The sequence below is a fragment of the Asparagus officinalis genome, chromosome 4 (genome assembly GCF_001876935.1).
Source record: "Asparagus officinalis chromosome 4, Aspof.V1, whole genome shotgun sequence".
Classification (NCBI taxonomy): domain Eukaryota; kingdom Viridiplantae; phylum Streptophyta; class Magnoliopsida; order Asparagales; family Asparagaceae; genus Asparagus; species Asparagus officinalis.
Genome location: NC_033797.1, coordinates 32,688,768 through 32,694,044, shown reverse-complemented (window position 1 = coordinate 32,694,044; position 5,277 = coordinate 32,688,768). Strand labels below are relative to the sequence as shown.

Genomic DNA, 5,277 nt, shown 5'->3' with positions numbered 1-5,277 from the left:
AGGGATAAGAGATCGGGGAAAGTCGGAGGCGTCGAGCGAGAGATTCCATCTCTCTCTCCCGTTTTCACCTGGGCAGCGGAGAGAAAGGAGAAAAGAAAAAATAAGTATGGGTTTTTTGCAGTGAAAATTATTTTCATTTTCATTTTTATTTTCTTTCAAACTAAACAGTAGAAACCCACTTTCTCTTCTATTTTACTTTCCTTTCTCTCATTTTCTCTCAAACCAAAAATAGCCGAAGTAAAAAACAGAAGGGAAAATAACTTTACCTAAACGTGCGGATTGATCCTCACAATGGTCAAAGCAATAAAGCAAAGACCAGCAAAAAGAAGAAGATGAAGAAGAAAAGAAGAAAGAAAAAAAGAAGAAGAAGAAGAAGAAGAAAAGAAAAAAGAAAAAAGAAAAAAAAAGGTGAAGATACATACCCATTTGGTGACAATGGTCCTTAGCCACATACATCTGAAGAACCATTTACCAGAAGGACCATTTAATAAGATATAGTGTACCTGTTCATAACAGATTCAAACAGGAATATAAATATGTTGTCATTAAGGCAGTAATAACGCTTGCGAGATTAACTACCAGTCTACCACCGGTTATGAACAGATTGAGGCTCCTGAAAAATTCAAAGTATATGCTATGGAAGCATGAAACGTGAATAAGCTAGAACAGAATAAGCCACCAAATTAAATATATTAAAATTGAAAAAAAAATCAGGTAGATGACAAGCAAAAAAAGCATTAACATATTACTCACACAGACCTAAAACCAGGAGAGGAAAAAATAACAAACACCACAACTACATTTTTAAGAAAAATAAGAGGACTACTGCCCAAACTTTTAATATTCCTAGCTAGAAAATAGGAATGAGCTAGATAAAATTAAGAGCATCCAGAACTATCTTAGATTGACTAGAACAAATATTAACGGCATTCAAACATCAGCAACATTGGAGAAGTCTTCCAGTTTCAGATTTCTTTCTCACAAGAGAAAGCAGCTTTGCTCTGCAAACAAATTATAATAAAGGGCTACTTTCAGAAAGACCCCTAAAGTGACCACTAAAATCAGAAAACCTCCATGTATCTTTTTTACTTGATGAATAAACCTTTCAAAGTGCATATGACTGATTCACATTGACTTCCTGTCACGCCCCAAGACCGCAGCGGAGGAAGAAAAAAACTAAAATCACATGACAGCAGCAACGTACATGAGACAAGTCTCATGGTTGTAAGCCTGAGCACTTAGATCCCATAGCATCTTTAAACCACAGATGAACAGTACTTGATATTGATAGAAGTTCAGAGCAGAAATACAAAATACAAGTTCAATTTGACCATGCTTGTAGTACTTAACATAATACACATACTTCATATCACTTGCTACTCTACTACTAAAGTGTGGCTATTATGACAAAAAAAAGCACGTTTAGCAACTCCTTGCTGGCAGTTCTCGCTTCAATCAGGACTTATGCGGAATCTGTAAGGTGTTGAAAACCACGGGGTGAGCTAGAGCCCAATGACGACATTTCGCACTAGGGTGTTTTAGTAAAATAATAAATATCAGAATCTTAGTATTAAAGTAAGTTAGCACCGACTTCTTGATTTGCAAATTATGAAGCATATAGGATTTAAATAGTGATTGATGTCGCATGTCATAATAGTGTAAGACAGCAAATTAACTAGGATTTGGTCATAAATCAAGGTCACAAGTAAATACGATAAAACTGAAAACACAATTAAATGTGAGGAATTAAAATAAGAAGTTCAAGAGAAACGAAACGAGTGTTAATTTACTCATTATATCAACTAATCACTTGAACTGGAATCTTGATAAACACATTATATCACTGAAAATACCCCCCTCACTTGTCACACTTAGACTACTAATTTTAGCCTAGTAGTAAGGGAAAGCGAATTCGCATCACTTCAACAATTTTCCTCCCAAGAGTACAATACACTTCGTCTTACCATAAGTTGTCTGTCGGCCTCATCATTTATAGCCAAGAAGGTTGTTTCTTTTATGCTAAACAGACCACCTCACTAATTGGTGCACCTAATACTTGCAGCAAATTCGATCACTTCACTTCATTGCGGACTTTTGGTGTTTCTTTATTATTGAGATATATTATCAATTGCTTCTTTCAGTTGGCACAAACAACAAATCATGGATAAACATATGGTATCTAATAGAATATTTCATAACTCGTTTCAACGCTTCTTTCACAAATCGCATTAAAAGAAAGCAATTTTCATATTTGTATAAATGGTATATATGAAGAACATAGCTTAATTGTATTCCACTTAGGTTCAAATATACATATACATATAAAATCAACTATATTATATTTCACAATAAAGCATGTCCAAACCTATTTCTCACTTGATAAAATCAAGAGCACATAACATTCTCACGCAACTAATTTTCATAATTCAATATACATAGGAAACTAATTTTTTTCTTGAAAAAAAACTAGTGAGAAATGCACTCACCTAACCAATGCAAAGTCTGGTTATGATTCCCTTAATATGAAAAAGGACCTATAATATAATATAAGGTAAAAAAAACAATTCCATTTAAATCAACTCATAGGTTAATCTCTCTCAATCCCAAGTCCACACAGGTTAAATAATAGACAAAACTCCTAAAAAGGTTTTTACTAGTTTATTTACCATTTCAAAACACGTTTTCATAGGTTTGGACTCATAAAAAGTTTCTAATATTTCCAGCGTCTAGGCTAAGATATCCATTTCCTTATAATTAGCTCTCTGTTGGACCTATTTGCATTTTTCTACAACTTTTAGGGTCTTATCTTTCTCCCTTTAAAGTATTCACACTCTCTGTTATTAGTTGGACCAGAAAACAAACTACATCAATTTTAGGGGTCCCGAAAAAGTTTTCCACCTTCTTTCTTCTCTAACGTCTTCTCCAGCAATCTTCTCGTTATTATTATTTTTTAATGTTTGCATGTAGGTCTTCTTCGACCTCGGTGGAAAAGAGAGCCGGTGGAAATCTTTATGCGGCCTACCCGACGACATGGGTGGCTAGCATGGGCTCGCCGACAATGAGGAGCCTTTGCTGAAAAGAAAACCTTTTTTTTTGCAATTGAGGCCTCAATCCTCCATTAAAGTTCTCGTCACGTTCTCCAAACTATTTGTTAACTACATTTATCTTAATTCTAAACCCAGAAAAGAAAAAAAGACTCATAATAAAAAAAGATGAGGAAATATACCTCCAATGGAGTTCCTTAGCTATTTCTTCTTCTCTCTCTCTCTCTAAATTTTACCTGTAATTCTCAGTTACAGTAAAGGAGAGGGGATACAAAGATTCATTATAGTTCTATTAGTATGAAAGACTATTGGGACAAGTGTCCTCTTACCCTCCATTTGCCCCTTGCGTCATGATCTCCCCAGTGCATGATGAGCACTTCTCTTACCAGCATAAAAAAGGTTTAACATATCCAATGCGTGTCATTTAGGTTATGCCAAAAAGCTTAAGACTCCTTAAACATTCTAAATTGCACAATACACCCTCTTGTCTCTCACAAAAGGGAAGATAAATTGAAAGCATGCTAAACTTAGAGAAGTATATAATGGGTTGTTACATCCTCCTTTAGTAATGATGTATTTGTAGTTTAAAAAATACCCTTATTTGTCTTTTAGTTTATATCATTTGAAGTCGCGTTTAGAGTTTTTATTTATTTTGAATAAATTTCGAAGAGGTTTCTAAGTTCATCCCTAAAATCAAATTATTTTTTATATGCATTTAGTTGATTTAAAAATACCTTTTATACAAATAACGTAAAAGAATTCTCAAAAAATAGTCAATATTAACTCAAAGATTAAAAATAATTTTTTTAACTAAAAGATTTCCTTTGTTTATAAAGTATACTGCCATCTTTGTAATTCATAATGTTCAGCAATAGATTTCTATATTATGACATTTTAAATTTTAATTAGGAGATTAAATTTAAGGACTAGATTTTTTCTAAAACAAATCTCTAATTTTGTAATATTGTTAGATGAATTTTTATTTATTTTATTTACTAAAACAAGTTGTAAATTTACACAAAGAGAATGTCAAATCTACTCCTCTATACAAATGGGTGAACCCAAAGTTTACTATTCATATTACTATTCATACTACAGTAATACTACAGTAGAAAACATGAAAATGGACACCGCTTTTTAAAAAAAACCATTGTAGCACACAGGAATACTGTAACAGTGGATACTACAGCAATTCAAAAATATTGTAGCAGTTAAAAAATCGTGATTACTGTAGCAGGAAAAAATATGACGTGCTTTGCTCGGTGTTCACACTAGTGACATATAAGAAGAAGAAGATAAAAAATTAAAACAAGACTAAAATGCTGATTTTAAGTCGTAAATCGAATAAAATCTTAGACATAGTCGCAACAAAAAAATATTAAGTTGGATAATGAGGGTATGTTTGTCTATAGGATAGTAGAATGCACCTCTGAAGCACGGATTCGCCCCCGGAGACCACGAATCCGTGTCCGACTCGAATCGGACACGGATTCGTCACGACACGTGCACAACACGTGTCGGACACTGTCAATCCGTGTCTGACACGGGTCAACGGTCAAATTAGGTTCGAACACGGTCAACAGAGCTCAGATACGGCTCGAATTCGCCAAAGGCCGATTCATTCGGGTTGCGAGTTTGGTTGTTAAAATCCAACCCGAACCGTTCGATTAAAAAACTCATCCCTATTTCTCAAATCTCCTGTTCGATTCGATCCTCAGCTGACTCAAACGAAAGAAAAAAAACCCTAACCCTAACTTAATCCTCTCTCTCAATCTCTCAGCTCATTCCCGTTCGATTCGATCACCTCCGCTATTCCGACCCGATCTCGTCGATGAACCCACCATGAAGGCCGTATTGTTTACTGATGATGAAGGCAATGAAGAAGTCATCGGACTAGCTTCCACTTCATCTTGAGATACTTTTTATTTACAAACTTGTTATTTTGTAATAGATTCATATTTTAGATTGTTAGTTGAATTTTATAAACTTTTTTATATATAATAATATTTTAAAAAAATCCTTATCGTATCCCCGTATCCTATTTTTTTGGATTTTATCGTATCCCGTATCCATGTCCGTGTCGTGTCTGTGTGTCGTATCCGTATTCGTGCATCATAGGAATGCACCATTAAGTAAAGGGGAGTCAACTTGATCTAATACTCTTCCCTCTTTTTATTCGTGGGGTTGGTTTTTTGGGGGGTTTTTTTAGGGGGGGTGGGGGTGGGGGTGGGGG

General features: G+C 34.6%; 1 long non-coding RNA gene across 5 annotated transcripts in view; it reads right to left on the bottom strand.

Moving 5' to 3' along the window:
- LOC109837131 overlaps positions 1–5,277 on the bottom strand; it is a 21,028-nt gene continuing 15,751 nt past the window's right edge. For all 5 annotated transcript variants that reach the window (XR_002246189.1, XR_002246187.1, XR_002246191.1 and 2 more), the window contains 2 exons: positions 423–503; positions 1–68 (listed from right to left, as the gene is read on the bottom strand). This is a non-coding gene — a long non-coding RNA (uncharacterized LOC109837131). The remainder of the gene's footprint in view (positions 69–422; positions 504–5,277) is intronic.